Raw genomic sequence first — 19377 nt, forward strand, 5'->3', positions numbered from 1 at the left:
GATGCAGGTGCAGCAGTCTCTGGAGGTGCCCCCGTGGGCACCTTCACAGTAAGGATGATCGCACATGCTTCTCAGTCACAGGCAGAGACAGGTCAGCAGGCTGCCTCCACCTCCTCCGTGACCACAAGGGGAGAACCACATAGAAGTGGCTGAGCTCAGAGACCACCACGTTGGGCAGTGCACTGAGTGGGTTACTGGGTGTCTTCTACCTGTAACTGTGCACTGTTTTCCTTTCTGAGCACCATGCAAATAATGAAGCCAGATGTGTGAATCTCCTTTTATTAATGGCAGGACAGCAAAGAGGTATGAAGTGTTGAAGGCAAGCAAAGATCCATCAATAGTGAAGGTGGAACCTCTGGGCAATATGCAACCTTCATTGGTGGTAAGTGTTTACATATTCCAGACTGCATCCTCAATGAAAGTGTTCACACAGGCAGAGTGAGTTCCAGACCATGCTGTTCCTCCTGGGTCAGAGGGGCTCAACTGAAATGTTCCTGTATCAGATGATCCCTGACATTGATGGCATCCTGACAAGACCCTCAAACCCTGCACCAGGCCTGGCCACCTCCCTTTGCAGCCAGGGGACCTCAGTGTTCCGCATCTTTCCAATCCGCCTCCTCTTCCTCCTTCTTTTCCAACTCATACTCCTCCTCTTCCTCCAATGAGCTGTATCCCTCCAGGGCCTCATCCCCTTCGAGGTCCAGAGCTTTCTAGAGGGCCATGCTATAGAGAGCAGGAGTGTATTGCTGGGCACCACCTTATCTGTCCAAGCACCAGAAGCACATGTTTAGAAGACCAATGGCATGCTCAATGGTTGTCTTAGTGAGCAGATGGCTTTGGCGTATTATCTCTGTGCCTCTGTCTCTGGCTCCCTTAGAAGGGTGAGTAGCCATCTCCTCAAAGGATATCCCTTTCCCCCTAGAATCCATCCACACAGTTTTTTTGGGGGGTGGGGGTGGGGTGGTGGACTGAAGAGCTGTGGAAGCCTGGTTTGGAGGAGGATGAAGATGTCATGGCAGCTGCCAGGAAAGTAAGCGCACAGATGGAGGAAGCTCTTGTTGTGGTCACAGACCAGCTGAACACTGAGGGAGTGGAAGCCCTTCCTGTTAATGAATCTCACTGGCACTTGATAGCCATATGGGTGTACTGGATTATGCCCTGCACCTGGGGGAATCCAGTAATGAAGGGAAAACCAACTGCCCTCTGTGCCTGCAAGACCATGTCTCTTTGGAACTGAATGTACTGTCCAGCTCTGGCAAATGGGGCATCAGTGACCTGCAAGATAGAAAGGTGTGCAGCTGCTTGTGAGATGCCACCAAGCTCCACAGCTGATCCCTGGAAGGAGCCAGAGGCGAAGAAGTTCAAGGCCACAGTGACTTTGATGGCTACTGGCAGGGTAGTGTTGCGACATATGCGGTCTTAGGTGATGAGAGCACAGATCTCTGTGACTGTCTGTCTGGAGAGTTACAGTCTCCTGTGGCACAAGTTCACAGCCATCTCAAGGTAGATTCTTCTTCACCAGTAGATCCTGTGCTGAGAGAAAGGTCTCCGCATCCTTCTTGACCCATATCCCTCTCCTGTAACCTCCTGATGCCTGAGGCTCTGGCCTTCCTGCAGAGGGTGTTGCTTCTCATTGCCACTGGACCAAAAATCTGAGAGTTGTGCCCCCATTGCCAGCTGCTACCTTCCTTGTGTTCAGGTGATGCCCCAATTGTGTTTGGCAGCCTTGCCCCTTCCTCTTCTGTCCCAGGATGCCAGCAGGATGACGATTCCCTGCACTGCCCAAGTGCTTACTGCCCATTCTCCCCACCACCTGCGCTGACACAATGGCACCTGTGTACCAATGGCCCAGTCCCCCTCTGCACCATTCACCCTTTCATTGGGCCCACCTAATTTCCAGGGATGGCCCTGACTGGCTCCCTGCTGTGTGTCCACCTCCATTCAGCTGATCTACCCCAGACAGCACATGTAACCCTTGTGTGCAGAACATGCCCCTTAACAAGCTCTCAATGAGCTCTTTGACAATGTGAATTAGCCTTCTTAATGGAGCAGGCAGGATCTTGGGGTCACCCTCCCCCGCTCTGGTGAAACCCTCTGGCACCAGGAACTGTGTAAAATTATTGGGGCATTAGCCTCATCATTAAGGGAATTAAGTATTAGTTTCATCAAATAAAAACAGAAAATGCTGGAAATACTCAGCAGGTCAGGCGGCATCTGCGGGGAAAGACACAGAGTTAAAGTTTCAGGTTGATGACTTTTCATCAGTTTTTGTATTATTCTCATTGTTTTCTTTCACCTAAAAGTAGTTTAGACAGTAACACCTTCCCCCCATTTAATTACCAAGAACTTGATGTTTTGAACTAATTTTAAAAGCCTTCAAATACCGACATTTGGAGTTTTGCAATTAGTTTACTTTAGCAAACAGTGTGACAACTTCAAGTGAAACCAATCTGTTCAATGGCTGGTTTCTGTAAGGGAAAATATTCCCATGAAGCTTGTCTTTCCTGTTTAGTGAGATGATAGAAATGAATTACTAACAGGAATTAGATATTGAAGGAGTGTCTTTCGTATTGGGAAAATTCAATTCACATCAGTACCGTTGAATTAAAGTGAACACTCATTATATCTTAATCCGGATTCAATGGGCAAATAAACAAGTGAAGATTAAGTTTAGTTGCCCTTTTTACATTGCTGACTGCCAACAAGACTACTGTGAGTTCGATATGTCATACATATCTATGCCTATGTGTCAGATCCTGTGTGGTTGTGAGATGTTGCATTTTATGCAAAGCATATGTCTATTGTATGGAATGATTGGAATTGGATAGATGTACTGGACAAGGGATTGGAATGGTATAAAAGCAAAATACTGCGGATGCTGTAAATCTTAAACAAAAACAGAAAGTTCTGGAAGTACACAGCAGGTCTGGCAGCATCTGTGGAGAGAGAAACAGAGTTAACGGGCTGAAATTTATACTGCCGCCGAAAACAATGGCGGCCCACCCGCAGGCGCTGACGCCATTTTCAAAGGGCTTTGAGTCCTAACGTTCAATTGAAATATTTAAAGAAAAATTTAAATAAAAAAATTAACTGTATTTATTTTGCCTCTCTCCCACTCACCCTCCCGCCAATAACCATAAAGTTAATTACTTGGCCTCTCCCTCCAAAAACACTTCCCTTGCCCACCTGACCTTTCCCCCCACCAAAGTACATAAACTTTACACTATAACCCTTCCCACCATTCCTTACACCAATGATATGACTTTGACCCTGCTCCCCCCACTCCTGCATTGAGAAATTACCAGTGTTCCACCTCAGTTCCCTGGACGGGGATCCGAAGGCACGGATGTGCCGGCCACCGGCACGAATATCACACCGGGACAGACAGCAGGAACGAAAAGGTGATTAATTCAGTGATGTAAAATTATTTACAGATGCTAATGGCGGTCCCGTCGCCAAGCGGAAGGGAGGCTGCCACAAGGCCTCGCCACCGGCCACAATATCGGGCTGGGCCCTCACGGCCTCAGGGTGCATGGCGGCCCTCTCCTGGAGGCATTTTCCATGCCCCTCCGCCACAATGTCAGGGGGTCCGTAAAATTCAGCCCAACGTTTCAGGTCTGTGACCTTTCATCAGAACTGGCAAAGGTTAGAAATGTAATCGGCTTTGAGCTCAAAGCCGATTACATTTCTAACCTTTGCCAACTCTAATGAAAGGTCACAGACCTGTTAACTCTGTTTTTCTCTCCACAGATGCTGCTGGACCTGCTGTGGATTTCCAGCACTTTCTGTTTTTATTATTGGAACTGTATGGATTTGTTGGCTGACCCTCTGACCATCTATGTTGAACTGCATCCAAATTGATCAAAACACTAAAGCTGGAGGTGTACTTACTTTCTGCCAAGACTGAGTTGGTGCACAAAATTCAAAGCATTTAAATGAATGAATGAGAGCTGGTTTTGGGCAGGTGTAAATATATCAATATCAAAAAAATGTTATATTTATGATCAAAAAGAGTGAGACAGACCAAAATGCAGTGTAAACTAATACAAATGTGGCCATTGTTAAATGTTATGGTTACATTTTTAAAATGGAATGAATTGGCTTGATAGGTTTACTTCATTCTTAACATTTGATATACATGGTTTATACTTCAGCTTTGGCAATTAGTATCATTGAAGGTTTACTTCAGGGTTTAAGATGGTTTCTGTGACTGCTTTATCAATACTCAGGCCTTTGTCTGAACTGTGCATAATCATAATTGTACTGGTGAAAGTCACAGTCCACCCAACTGAAAGTGACTATTTTCAATACCGTATCTCTGTGGAGTGGATTGGATTAAAACTAACAGGGAATCAATTTTCTCTCTCACTTGGAATCACATTAGGCCTAAAAAATGTACAATTTTTGGTCCTTACATCTGTGATATTCTGTCATGAAGGTTGTGTATTTGCAAATAGTGCAGGATAATTTTCACTGCCTGAGTTATTTTCATGGGGAAACATATCTCGGAATCAGCGTGAAATCTGCTGAGCAAACGATTTATTTCTTCCAGCCTGGCCTGCCAATATTTTGTGTTTTCCTCTGGGCGTAAGGTTCGAGAATCATTGTGGGTACATTTATTCGACGACTGACTCAATCCCATATTCTAGAATTGAGAGGAAAACAGTTTCTAATGCACTCATTTTGTCACTCAGTTCCCTATCAGAGCAGGTAGGCCTGCTACCTTTTGTACCTAGGTTCAATTTGAATTTATATCCCAGAGATGATCAGCTGTATTCTGATAAAATTTGGTGCAAAGTCCCTTTAACTTAAAAACTGTTCAATAAACACAAGAATTGGTGACCACTGTCTTTTTCAAATGCTTAGAAGCTCTGTATTCTTGAACCTCCCTTACATGCTTGGGAGGGGGCTGAAAAATGGAAAATAAATGTGGTGGACTGGTAAGGCATTGGATGTCCTTGGTCATACCACACAAGCTGAGTCATTGACAGTCTGAGAGAACAATCAAATAGAGAGGAAATGCTGAAGAAAATGAAAGCATTTCCCCACAGATAGAGAAAGAAAATCGTCAAGTAAGTCAATCCATGCTACACTTGTGCACTTCCCAGGAGCTGTCTTGAGAACAGCAACAGAGAGGTCTCAACAGAAAAAGATGGATGAAGGTAAGACGCCAGGAGTGCTCATGAACTTTTCATAAACCATTACTATTTGCTTGGAATCTCAGTAGAATCATTTAGAGCAATCAACTATTAGTCCAAATTGAAGTTTTAAAATGGTATTATGATAAAAGTGAATTTGTGCTCTGCTCCCCTCCCCCCACCATTTTTTGAGCAGGCCACAGGTTTCGAATGTGTAGCATATGGTCTTCTCTTGGTAGCGTCTACTCATGCAAACACAGGTCACTGGTGACGGGTCAGCAGTAATGTAATGATTGATAATGCAAATTGAGTGCAACTACACAGAGAATGCTGGTTGGTCAGTTCTGGAATTCAAAGATAATCCATGTTTTGTGGCTTGGATTAACCAAAATGGTCAATTTTTTCCCCCTACTTTGACAACTTAACTGTATTTTTGGGTCAGGTTTATTTTACCCGGTCACTGCATGTAATTACCATCACAATTGTGCTATTGCTAATGAATGGCACTAGCCTGTGATCTTTTGAAGGGCATTTCACCATGTTCTTTTAAATGAAGGTTTTGCATTTTCTTTTAGTGATTCGTCAGGGTTTTATTTGTTTTTGGCTCCGAGACAATGCATGCTTCTTGCCCAGTTTCTTGATGATTCTGAGCATGAAGGATATTCATTATAGTGCCTGTGATGTCATGATATTTGTGCAGTCACATCTGTTCCACATCTGTCTACAAACCTGGGGACTTTTATAGGGAAAAAATTGTAATTTTTTTTAAATGATGAAACAAAAGGAAATTGGAGCCTTCTGGATCCCAGCAGAAGAACTTTATATTGTTGTAGCCTTACATACAGATTAATGCATAGACAAAATTTAAAGAATTATTGTTGGTAAAAAAAAAGTTCTGGTTTGTAAGTTAGAAATTTACGTATAAAAACTGTGAACACTTCAGGATTTTTAGAGATGTTCAGTGGACATGGCAATTTTTATAATATTGATGTTTTGTGGTAGTAAAGGTATAATCTACAGAAGAGATTTCATTATGTTGATTACACTTTGAAATGGTCCAAAAGCTACACCACTGTAAGAACTGCAGTGGGATGCGTCCATTAGGATTGCCATTCAAATGTCTGATTATAAGATTATACAGGGTACCTTCTTCAAAATTGGACACATCACAAGATTTATATTTTCATTTCATTTTCTTTTCGGTGTGCATTGTGAAAAGGAATTTTAAAAATGAGCAGAAAAATCAATCACTTAAATCTTCAACTTCTAAAGTTCGCCTTTTCGAGCTGTCTCATTGAATTCCTGTGATGCAGTGCAAAAAATGGTGGGTTGGTTCTTACTTTCTCTGCCAGTTTATCATCCCCTCTTGACAGACATATTTGCCAGTTCTGAAGAAGGGTCACTGATCTGAAACGTTAACTTTGCTTCTCTCTCCACGGATGCTGCTAGACCTGCTGGGTATTTCCAGCATTTCTTGTTTTTATTGGCTCCTTGCTGATCTGTAGTTCCATGGATGCAGGCCTCTCCCTGGTGCCTTGCAAAGTGATCACAGCAGTGAGTGTCCGTAAACTATTTAACCATAGTGGCTACCATGCAGTCTCTGTCCACAGGTATGCACTTTCTAATCAAAGTTGTTGGGCAGTAGTCAGGAGTGGGAATTCTGGCCTTTTTTTTCTCTTTTCTCCCTGTTTTTCCTTACTTCCTAGTCTCAGAACAGGTAGCCCAGCCCACACTGAGGATTAAACTAGGGAGCTTCCTAGACTGTCTCACTTACTCTCGAGGGAGCCCACTCGTTGCTATTTTTTTTGGAAGCAAGGCACATTTGTGTAATTCAGAATGATATGTGAGTGAAGAGAACTGGCAAATATTGAACTGAACGGAAAGCCTAGATAACGTGGTGAAGTCCTCACAACCTTCCTAACTTGACTATTAATTGAGCCAAGCTTACGTTTTATAAGTATGTGTTAGATGGAATGCAGGTGTAGATTTCTGATCAGAACAGAGATATGGGGGCTTATCGGGTAGGTAAATCCATGCAACTATCAGTAGAGTACAGGGTTATATTAGACTAAAAATATAAAGGGTTTGTATTTTTGCAGTATAAGGTGTTCGGCAGAAACCATTTGAACTGTGAGGGTGAGATTAGACTCGGAGGGGATGCAAACAGGCAGTATTGTATTGGCCACCCATTACAAACCTTGTCCAGTGTTCAATTCCGTTAACTCCGTCGAACTGAATATCAGGCATGTCATATAACAGATGGCAAAAGCATTTCTGCCTGTTTTTTGTCCCTGTTCATGTCGAATCTCCTCTGTGTCTAGCTGTGTAATCTTAATAATTTTATCACTATCCTTTAGAGGATACTAAGGTGATTCTGGGTATTGGAAACATAAATTATGAGGAAATGTTAAGGAAATTGGGTTTGTTTACCTTGGAAAAGGGATTTTAAAATAATCTAATTGAAGTTTTTAAGTTATTTTAAAAGGAATTGACAGAATTGTTCCAGGCAAATTGTTCACATTGGTGTAGGATTAAGTACCCAGGGAACCAAATTAAAAACGGAAGGTTATTGGTAAGGAGGAAAGGCAGACAGAAGTTTAGCCAGAGTTTAATAGAGTTGAGCTTTTGGGAAATATTGAAGCAGGTTCAAGAGTCAAATATGTTTCCGGAGGGAATTTTTAAAATATCTGTTTTTGGGATGTGGGCTTTGCTGGTAAAACCACATTCATTGTCCATCCCAGTTACCCTGAAAAGTTGGTGGCTGGCCTTCTTGAACACAACAAAAGGTTGGGCTGATCGATGAAAAAGGGTTGTGTTTGCAGTTAATGACCACTTCCTGTGCCTAAAAAAAATTAAGTTCTTTATTCTTCTGTTTTCAAAGCAGTTACATGAGATTTCTGTGAAAATCAAAAGCGACATTGTCCAGACAGGGGGAAATGCAGGATGATTCTCAGAGGAGGGAAATTGTCAGTGTTTAAGTGACAATAAGCAGAACAGTGAAGTACTTAATGATAAAACCACAAAAGGATAATGCAAAGTGATTCTCATTGCCATAAAATGTTCCAATAAATTTTGTTCAGCTGTAAGATGAGCTTTATACCCAGTAACATCAGTAGAATTGGTGACTGTCATTTTCTTACACTTAATTACATACAGAAAGCAAACTAGCCTCATAGACAACTATTGTTTTGTGTGAAGAGATCATATGGTGAAATGTTCATACACTTCATTCTAATTTATTTTAAGTATGCATTTTAATTTTACAATATTTTGTGTTAGTGGTTCCCAGCTCTTTCAGTGGGAAGAGAAATTCTGACACAGCATATTTTCTATCTCATATTAACACAGAACAGCCCTTGAAAACAATGGGAGTGATGACTAGGTATACTTGAAATAACAGGAATAGTACAAGTTACATAACAATATTGTTGTGAGACAATTTTTCACAAAAGATGGAGAATTAATAAATTTGCAATGCTGTAAGTTGGAATCACAATTTTCAATTTGTATAAATCGCCTGGATTTGGAAACTCAATGCAAAGTAATTAGATTTGCAGATGATCCCAAACTAGGAAGGGCAGTGGAATCAGGGGAGGCAGCTCTGAAATTACACAATAGCTGGGGAAATGATCATTTACAATGACAGTGAAATGTAATGCAGACAGGTGCAAAGTACTACACATCAGAAGAAAACATAAGTGACATTTGTACTCCATGAAAGCATTTTCTTAGACTTGATGTGTTACATGTCAATCAATGCAGAGCAGCAATCAACATAGCCGATAGAATAATAAACTACATAACCAAATTAGTAGGGTACAATTTGGGGGACGTCATCATTAAACTGTATAGTGTCCTAGTCAGACCACACCTTGAGTGCCATGTCCAGTTCAGGTGGACATTCAGGCACAGGAAGCAGTCCAGAGAGCAAGGCTAATCCCTCATGTACAATATCTGACTTATGATCAAATGTTGGAGAAACCTGGGGGGCAAAGATAAACCCATTTTTTGGGTGCAACGAGGCCCCATAGTGTTCCAAAATGGCGTCTGCAGTGCATGCGCACACTTCTGACACAAATTGCGCTGGGCACCATATTGCTAAAAGGGTTAATGCTTGCACACCTAACATCCGCCAGAAGCATGCAGAGCAGGGAAATTGTGACATGAATCCGTGAACAATGCTGCTTTGATGCTGGCACTGCCATTTTGGAGCATCAAGCTCCAACTTACGCCTTCTCTTAACCTCACACTGCTGATATTAAGCAGCATGAAGCACCCCGCCCCCAACCCCTGCATTCTCTATGCAAAGAGAGATAACTTCATTTCATTCCCTGTTGCCAGACAGTAGGAGGCTGAGCAAGCACGAGGGCTTGCAAGGATTGCAGGTTTCCCCATAGAGCAGGGTGCAATTGACTGCGCGCACGTTACAGTGTATGCACCTCATGTCAACTCTGCCATGTACCTGAGCTAAAAGGGATTCCACTCCCTCAACATGCAGCTAGTATATAACCATAGGGAGGGCACCGTGCAGATGAATGCCCAGTGTCCTGGCAGCAGTCATGATGCATTCATTCTGTGCCAGTCTGCGGTGTCAGCTGTTTTTCAGCCACCATATCAAACCAAACCATGACGAATTTGGGGCAAGAGCTATCCTCTGTCGACATGGCTGATTACTCCAGTATGAAACCCACACACGTACATACGTCATCACCATCCGCTGTCCCTCGATTTGAGGATGACGTCCACAAGGTTGCTAGTTTATGCCAGGGGTCTTCAGGCCACTGAACAGTCCACTAGTTACAGTTTGCCAGCCTGAAAGTGCCCCATTTATCCCGATTCTCTGTTTCCTGTTAGTTAGTCAATCCTCTATCCATGCTAATATATTCCCCCCAACACCACAAGCTCTTATCTTGTGTAGTAACCTTTTATGTGGCACCTTATCGAATGCCTTTTGGATATCTAAATATACTACATCTACTGGTTCCCCTGTATCCACCCTGCTTGTTACATCCTCAAAGAAGTCTAATAAATTTGTCAAACATGATTTCCCTTTCATAAAACCATGTTGACTCTGCCTGATTGCATTATGATTTTCCAAATGTCCTGCTATTATTTCCTTAATCATGGATTCTAGCATTTTCACAATGACAGATGTTTGACTAAATGGCTTATAATTTCCTGCTTTCTATCTCCCTCCTTTCTTGAATAGAGGTGTTACATTTGCGGTTTTCCAATCTGCTGGGACCTTTCCAGCATCTAGGGAATTATGGAAGATTACAACCAATGTATCCACTATCTCTGCAGCCACTTCTTTTCAGACCTTAGGATGCAGGTCAGCAGGTCCTGGGGACTTGCCCCATTAGTTCTTCTAGTACTTTTTCTCTAGTGACAGTGATTGTTTTAAATTCCTCCTTCCCTTTTGCCTCTTGATTTTCTACTATTCTTGGCTTGCATTTTGTGTCTTCTATTTCTTGATTTATACTCTGTCCTACAGTGTAACTTCTGTTAGGGAGCCTATAAACTACTCCCACCGGTGACTTCTTTCCTTTGCTATTTCTTATCTCCACCCAAACTAATTCTACATCTTGATCTTCTGAGCCAAGATCATTTCTCACTACTGTACTGATCTCATTCTTTATTAACAGAGCTACCCCACCTCCTTTTCCTTTCTTTTTACCCTTCTGAAATGTCAAGTACTCTGCAATGGCTATCATATCCTGGGAGCAGGAAAGGCAGCCCCCACGGCCCCAACGAACTCCCCCAGAGGGGTCTTCCCTCCAACCAGAGGGGCCATTTGCCCTTGGCCATCCAAAATTTTAGACAATACTAACCTGTCCAGTGTCCCAGACCTTCCTAAACTACGCCCACCTCTCCTGGTGGGGTTGCCGAGGCTTCAGGGTTGCCGAGGCTTCAGAATTGCCCAGCCTTTGATTGGATCGGCAGCATCAGGAGCCCACCCACATTCATTTGGACGGCAGGCCCGGAGGTGACTAATTAGGAGGCCACTTCCTGTAAAATCGCTGAGTCGGTCCCACTTCAGCATGAGTTGGCTCGGGATCCCCACGTGGTCCCGACATTGGGGTCCCGAAGCCCACGGTAAAACTCAGCCCTGAGAAGCAGCAGCACAAGGAGGTGGGAGAGGAAGAGGAGGTCAAGGAAGGGAGATTGCAACCTAAACAGTCCTTTCTACCCAGCTGTACATGGACAACTAATTCAAGTACCATACCAGTTATCTCAACCCCACTTCCCCATTCACCAACTGTCCCACACCATACTTTCCTTTTGTCAGTGACCATTACCGTGTCCTCTTGCCCAAAATGCAAAAATAAAAGCACAAAACACACATTCCAATCCAAATAAATCATGCTGCATTGCATGCAAAAGTAACCAATCAACCTTGAGCATTTCCTTACTGGCTGTCTTCGTATGCCTTTGCCTGTCCTAGTCCTCCTATAAGCTGTTTCCCCAGTGCTTGCAACGTGGCTGGTGGAAGGCTGCTGACTTTCAGTGGAGGAGACTGCAGATGGCCTTTGAAGACAACTTGGAGCAGTTCTGGTCCTCGAAGGTCCAGCTTCAGACTGCACCACCTCGGCGTGGGCTGCAGCAGTCTGGGCTGGCTGACAGACAAGGAACTGGCACAGGTGGAGTTGCAGGGCTTTGAGCATGAATGCTGTCATCTTGAGAGCACAGCAGGTTTGTGTTCCATGCAGCCACTACCACACTCTCGGGGTGGTGCCTCAGCAATCCTAATAATCTGTTGGAGGACAGATTGCTGGACTGCTGTGACACACTGGAAGCCCCTTTGAACACTAGTATCCAAAGCCATGATAGCAGCCATCTGAGCTTCCACTGCAGCACTCAGACATTGGGTGGCTGCTGCTTGTGCTTCAATGAAAGCTGAGATATCGATCATCAGATGTTGCATCATGGTGAATACAAGACAACTCTCCTCCTTTACATGTCATCCACCAAAACCTCCAGTGTAGCATCCAAAAACCTGGGGCCCCTCTTTCTCCCATGGCCAGCACTTGATCTTTCTTTCCAAGGTCAAAATCAGTTCCAGAAAAATTCCCAGCACGTGATCCAGCCATACTGCACCTCCTCCATAAGCACTGGAAACCAGCTTTATGTAGTGCACGTTACTAATGGTATTGGGCCCCCGCTGATGAGTGCAGCCAATAAACAATGTGGAAAGCTCTGTTGCACACAGAAATCTTCATAATGAGCAGGCAGCACAAAGTTGGCATGCTGCCTGCATTATACTGAACAGGCACAGGCTGATCATACATCATGATCCTCATGCTCATTTTCAGGTGCTATCCAATTTAACCCCTCTTGCCTTTTCAGGAGGTACCTGAGGGTTGATTTTATTAAGGTGTATGGAATAGTTAAGGAAATGGAAAAGGTAACTCTGGAATATTACTTCAAATTAAGTTGCAAGAGTAGGACATTATTCTAACTAGTAAAAGGTACATTTAGCGCTTATATCAGGGTACTCTTCACGCAGATAATGCCCAACATAGAGAGTAAACTTCCAGTTGGGGTAGTGGTGGCAAAAAACCTCAAGGCAATTTGAAAAAAAAAATTGGAAGGTGCGATAGGAGGATTTTAGGGTTTTTCTTAATGGATGAATTTAGATGGGTTGAATGACTTTCCTCATCTGTAACTACCTTGTGAACTACTTCTGGGGATGTGAGGCTTTATCCTTTGCAATATCTTAAAACAACTGTCTGTATTTCCATTTGAACTTCTGGCTGGGTTAAAGTACTTTAGATGTAACTGGGCTGCACTCTGAAAGGATCGGCGTTGTTTCTGAGCCTGAGGGTAAAGCAATTCACGATACTGTGGAGAATAGCTGCTTGATGTGATGGTGCAGTGGGTTTTTATGTTGTTACCTATGCACACATGAACAATACTTAATAAGACGAATGTTGTGTGAGATCACCAGCCTGTGGAATGATAATGTGAGTAAGCTGGATAGTGTGAGCAGAAATGGAGCTTTCTCTCAGTGTTGTCACAGCGATTAACTGGTGTGCTTGATAGAAATTCCAAAAGGCTTTGTTTCAGGCTGATCTTATTAGCACCTCTCCAGATTGCAGTTGGGGCTGTGATCCTTGTCTCCATTGACTTGATGATATAATTAATTTAATATTATAATTAATGGCCTGGTGAGAAAGAACTGGAAGCTTCTTCAAAGAATCTACACACCATTTCAAAGGGCTTGTGGATGCATCTGTGTTTCAGCCCTACTTTGTTCAATTCTTTCTGTTACCCATTGCTTTCCATGCCATGCTGTTGAGATAGAACTCTGGGGATAAGGGTGTTCCACATAAGAATCATCATTAGTTAAAGGACTCCAATCACTCGAACGTTTTGATATTTTGGTTTTGGAATCAGTTTGATGTATTAATGTTAGGTCTCAACACTTGCTGGATTGTTTTGCTTCTGTGTAAATTTATTTTAGTAATATAAATCTGATTTCTAGTTTTAAATAATCCATTATCTGACAGCATGGTGTTTTTCCACTTAGCGAAGAGATCTGTAGTTTATGTTTAACATCCTTTATGAATTCCAGTGCATAACACATCAGTACAAGGAGTTGTTGTGAACCCTGAGGCATGCTAGTTCCATTCAGCACATGCTTTAAATTGTCAGTCTCATCTCATGGGTTCACCTATGGAAACTACAGTTGCTGCAAACATGAATAAAGCAAATTGTGAGAGGGCCTGAATTATAAAAGTTGACAGCAGCTAAAGTGGGATGAATACCAAAACAAGCTGTTCAAAGTACAATTAAAATAAATTACCAGAAGCCGACAACAGTAAATATAACCAGTATAGCTCACAGTGACACAGACGGACAGCTAAAATTGCTTCATCTGGCAGCACAGGAAAAGGATTAGGACTGAGTATACCAATTAGAAGTACTTAAAATGGGGGCCACAAGGGCCTGGCTTGGCATGGCACAGTGCAAAGAACTTGAAAATGAATGAGAAGGAAGCAAAGGAGCATCAGGTGAAGGATGAGCTGAGGAACAAGAGTATCAATGCCAGCACAAGGAGACTTTATGCAAACATAAGACTGAAGAAAAGCAGGAACATCACTGGCATACAATTACATATGAACTAGGAGCAGGAGTAGGCTACTCGGCCCCTCAAGCCTGTTCCGCCATTCAACAAGATCATGGCTGATCTGATTGTAACCTCAACTCTACATTCCCGCCTACCTTGCTTATCAAGAATCTATCTACCTCTGCCTTAAAAATATTCAAAAACTCTGCTTCCACCACCTTTTGAGGAAAAGAGTTCCAAAGACTCAGAACCCTCTGAGAGAAAAAAATTCTCCTCATCTCTGTCTTAAATGGGCAACCCTTTATTTTTAAACAGTGACCCCTAGTTCTAGATTCTCCCACAAGAGAAAACATCCTTTCCACATCCATCCTGTCAAGACTCCTCAGAACCTTATATGTTTCAATCAAGTATCCTCTTACTTTGCTAAACTCCAGCGGACACAAGCCGAGCCTGTCCAACTTTTCCTCATAAGACAACCTGCCCATTCCAGGTAAAGGCCTGCTCGGGACTGCAAATAAAACCCGACCAAATCCGACAGAACCACATCCAACCCGAGCCCGACCCGGCCCGAGTCCTTTCATTTTTTTCCGCACCCAACCCGACCACCGGAATGTTCAGTTAACCTAGCTTCCATTTTTCACTGTTTAAACTTGTGCAGATAAGCAACAAAAACTGTAACTGGACTTGAAAGGTTGTTTAAAAAGTACATTAAGATTGGAGCCACGTACCAGAGGTAGTGATAGAGTGTTTCCAACCCAGCCCAATCCGACCTGACCCGAGCCCGAATGCCGGACACGGAAGAGCGACCCAACCTGACACGAACCCGACACATGTCGTCGGGTCCCGTCGGGTTCGGGTCAGATAGCCGTGCTCTAATTCCAGGTATTGAACTGACCACTTGAACTGGCCAAGAAAAGCTTATCTAATACTAGACCAATCAAGGTTTAGTTGGTTCAGCCCATACTTCTTTGTCTATTTTCATATACAATCTTTATCAAACTCATCTTTTAACTATCTTACTAAATGTCCTCAACTCAATGTTCATAAATGTGCTGCTTGTCTTACATTAAGTTGACTGCACTCTTGCCTTGTCTCATTTCCCTTATTGGCTGCTCACTGAAGCCACCCCCTTGACCTTGCCATCTCATGTGGCCTCACGACTCCCATTGTATAAATCACAGATTAAGCTATCTCTGATCACTTCCCTGTATCACTCTCCACCCACATCCCCCTTCCCCCTCCCAACCTCTGTGTCCACCCCTGGAAAAAAAACTCCCCCAATTCACTTACAACTGCACTTTGAAAATCCCAACCGTCTAGCTTTTAGCCCTACATTCACCACACCATTTCTAGTTTGACATTGTCTCTCCCCAACAGCAATCCCCACCCAACAGCACCCCACCCTCCTCACCCCCACTATACAGAATGTTGTATAAATGTAAACTATTGAGGGCTTACCCTTGTGAAAAATACCTTGTGTACGGGCATTTGGAAATTGGGTAGAGTCGAAGTCGAAATTCCAACTGCCTGTTACTGCCGTAAATCTCGTTTCTGACCAGTTCCTAACTCCGAAGGTAATCTTCATTCCAGGACAAATTTAGAGACAGAATTAGCTGTCCTATTCAATCTTTTGCCAAGGTAAAAGTAAAAAGTTGCATATAAACGCTCATGCACACGCATCCACATTAGAATCATGGGCTTGCAAGTGTTGAAAGTAAACTGAAGTGCTCCATGCATACAGCCAATGTAATCTTGGGCTGCCAGTTCTCAATCTGCTTTGAATATTCCGCCAACATTGAGATTCATCCACTGTGGAAGTTTTTGGTGAGATAGCAGGGTGTGGGGCTGCAGTCTAACAACTGGAGCTGGCAGAACATTCCAGAATCAAATGTACATCTTGATATCCTTAACTAATGACTCACCATACCTCTATAGCCAGGGCAAAAAGCATTATGTATCCAATAAACATGGTCTGTTTTATTTGACTGAAATTGGAGACTGGATTAAGAATGCATACTGCTGAAATTAATGATAATATGTTTGGAATAAAAACTCTGTTAAGGGTCATAGGAGTGGGAATGGAAAGTGATTCGATAAATTGGATATCTTCTGCTGAGATCAGAAGTGTGTTTGGATTAGATTTGATTCTGGTTTTAATTCAGTTTAAATTCCAGCCTTTTTCTGGAAGTTTAGCTTCTGTAAGCGGAAAGATGGTAAGTGTGTTTAGGAGATTATGTCATCAGTATATATCAGGAAATTTAGTTATGTCCAGATGTCCAGTCCAAGGACAGAGACTTGGTTGACTAGAAGTAAAGGCCTACTCGGGTATGAAATTGAATCCCGACTCGGGATCGACCTGACCACATCCAAGCCGAACCCGACCCGGGGCCGAGTCCATTGATTTTTTCCCGCGCCCCACCCGACCCGACCCGACCCGACCCGACCCGACCCGACTACCGTAATAAAGTTAATTATTTCAAACATACCTTGTCCAAATGTTGTGATCTTCCGTTAAGGCAGCAGGCTATTCCTGCAGAATCATGCAGAAGTTCCCTCCCTGAGCAAGGCAGCACTGTGTCCATGTCCAGCCTGACCTGACCCGAGCCTGAATGCCAGACCTGGAAGAGAGACTCGACCTGACCCGAACCCGACACATGTCGTCGGGTCTGGTCGTGTTCGGATCGGGTAGCCATGCTTTAGCTAGAAGTATTCTGCTTGAGTTGTTCAATATTGAATATAGATAGTTTAGCTGAAAGAAGCATTCTCCAGCCTGTACCCTTTCTGAAATTCTGTCCATGTCTCTCACAATCCTCAGTATGAATGTCAAACTCTGACATCCTCATTTGTAGGCGGTACATTTGTATTTTTACTGTACAGTATTGATTTGTCTTCTATGAAAAAGTAGATACTCATTGAAGAAAATACCTAAATGTGAATATGTTTTTAAAGGAAAAATAATATCTGTGCTGTTGCCAATAACTCACTCAACTGGGGAACAGTAGGGTGGAGACATTCCCCATGTCGTTTCTTCCGAGCACGAGGAAACTAGTGGCGACTAGGGAGGGAAACTGGGGATGAGTCATTCAGGCCATTATGATGCTTCTGGTAGCAGCCAACTTAACAGCACTATTAACAGCAATATCTTATATTTATATAGCTCCTTTAATATAATACAATGCCCCAAGTCATTTTGCAGAGCATTATAAAACAAAGTATGACAAAAGGCTTAAAGGGGGCAGAATTCTTAAAATGCATACAGGAGAGATTTTGAGCCAGTATGTAGAAAGTCCTACAAGAGAAGGGGTAGTACTGGACCTAATCCTAGCGTAGGGTCCATTAGGGACCAAAGTGGCAATCTGTGTGTGGAGCCAGAGGACAGAGGCAAGGTTTTAAATAATTATTTTTTATCTGTGTTCACCATGGGGAAGGTGTAGAGATCAGGGAAGGGAATTGTGATATACTTGAACATATTAGCATTGAAAGGGAGGAAGTCGCAGGCTTAAAAGTGGATAAATCCCCAGGCCCAGATGCGATGTATCCCAGGCTGTTATGTGAGGATCGGTGCTGGGACCCTTGCTGTTTGTAGTGTACATTAATGATTTAGACATGAATATAGGAGGTATGATCAGTAAGTTCGCAGATGACATGAAAATTGGTGGTGTCGTAAATAGTGAGGAGGAAAGCCTTAGATTACAGGACGATATAGATGAGCTGGTAAGATGGGCAGAGCAATGACAAATGGAATTTAATCCTGAGAAGTGTGAGGTGATGCACTTTGGGAGGACTAACAAGGCAAGGGAATATACAATGGATGGTAGGACCCTAGGAAGTACAGAAAGTCAGAAGGACCTTGGTGTACTTGTCCATAGATCACTGAAGGCAGCAGCACAGGTAGATAAGGTGGTTAGGAAGGCATATGGGATACTTGCCTTTATTAGCCGAGGCATAGAATATAAGAGCAGGGAGGTTATGATGGAGCTATATAAAACGCTAGTTAGGCCACAGCTGGAGTATTGCGTACAGTTCTGGGCACCAAACTATAGGATGGGTGTGATTGCACTGGAGAGGGTGCAGAGGAGATTCACCAGGATGTTGCCTGGGCTGGAGCATTTCAGCTATGAAGAGAGACTGAAAAGGCTGGGGTTGTTTTCCTTAGAGCAGAGAAGGCTGAGGGGGGACATGATTGAGGTATACAAAATTATGAGGGGCTTTGATAGGTTAGATAGGAAGAAACTTTTTCCGTTAGCGGAGGGGTCGATAGCCAGGGGGCACAGATTTAAGGTAAAGGGCAGGAAGTTTAGAGGGGATTTGAGGAAATAAATTTTCACCCAGAATGTGTTTGGAATCTAGAACACTGCCTGAAGAGGTGGTAGAGGCAGGAACCCTCACAACATGTAAGAAGTATTTAGATGAGCACTTGAAACGCCATAGCATACGAGGTTACGGGCCAAGTGCTGGAAAATGGGATTAGAATAGTTAGGAGCTTGATGGCCAGCACAGACACAAAGGGCCTGTTTCTGTGCTGTGTGACTCTATGACTGTATGACCGAGACAAAAATGGAGATATTAGGTCAGATGACCAAAAGCTTGGTCAAAGAGGTAGGTTTTAAGGAGTGTCCCAAAGGAGGAAAGTGAGGTGGAGAGGCGGAGATCTATAGGGAGGGTATTCCAGAGCTTGGGGCCCAGGCAACTGAAGGCACATCTACCAGTGGTAGAGGAATTAAAATTAAGGATGCACAAGAGGCCGGAATTAGAGGGTTCTCTTGGAGGGCTATGGGGCTGGAGGAAATTACAGAGATAGGGAGGGGCAAGGCTATGGAGGGATTTGGAAACAAAGATGAGAATTTTACAATTAAGTCATTGCTTGACCGGAAGCCAATTTATTTTATTTAGAGATACATCACTGAAACAGGCCCTTCAGCCCACCGAGTCTGTGCTGACCAACAACCACCCATTTATACTAACCCTACAGTAATTGCATATTCCCTACCATCTACCTACATTAGGGGCAATTTACAATGGCCAATTTACCTATCACCTGCAAGTCTTTGGCAGTGGGAGGAAACCGGAGCACCCAGCGAAAACCCACACAGTCATAGGGAGAACTTGCAAACTCCACACAGGCAGTACCCAGAATTGAACCCGGGTCCCTGGAGCTGTGAGGCTGCG

Source organism: Heterodontus francisci, chromosome 26, assembly GCF_036365525.1.
Source record: "Heterodontus francisci isolate sHetFra1 chromosome 26, sHetFra1.hap1, whole genome shotgun sequence".
Lineage (NCBI taxonomy): Eukaryota > Metazoa > Chordata > Chondrichthyes > Heterodontiformes > Heterodontidae > Heterodontus > Heterodontus francisci.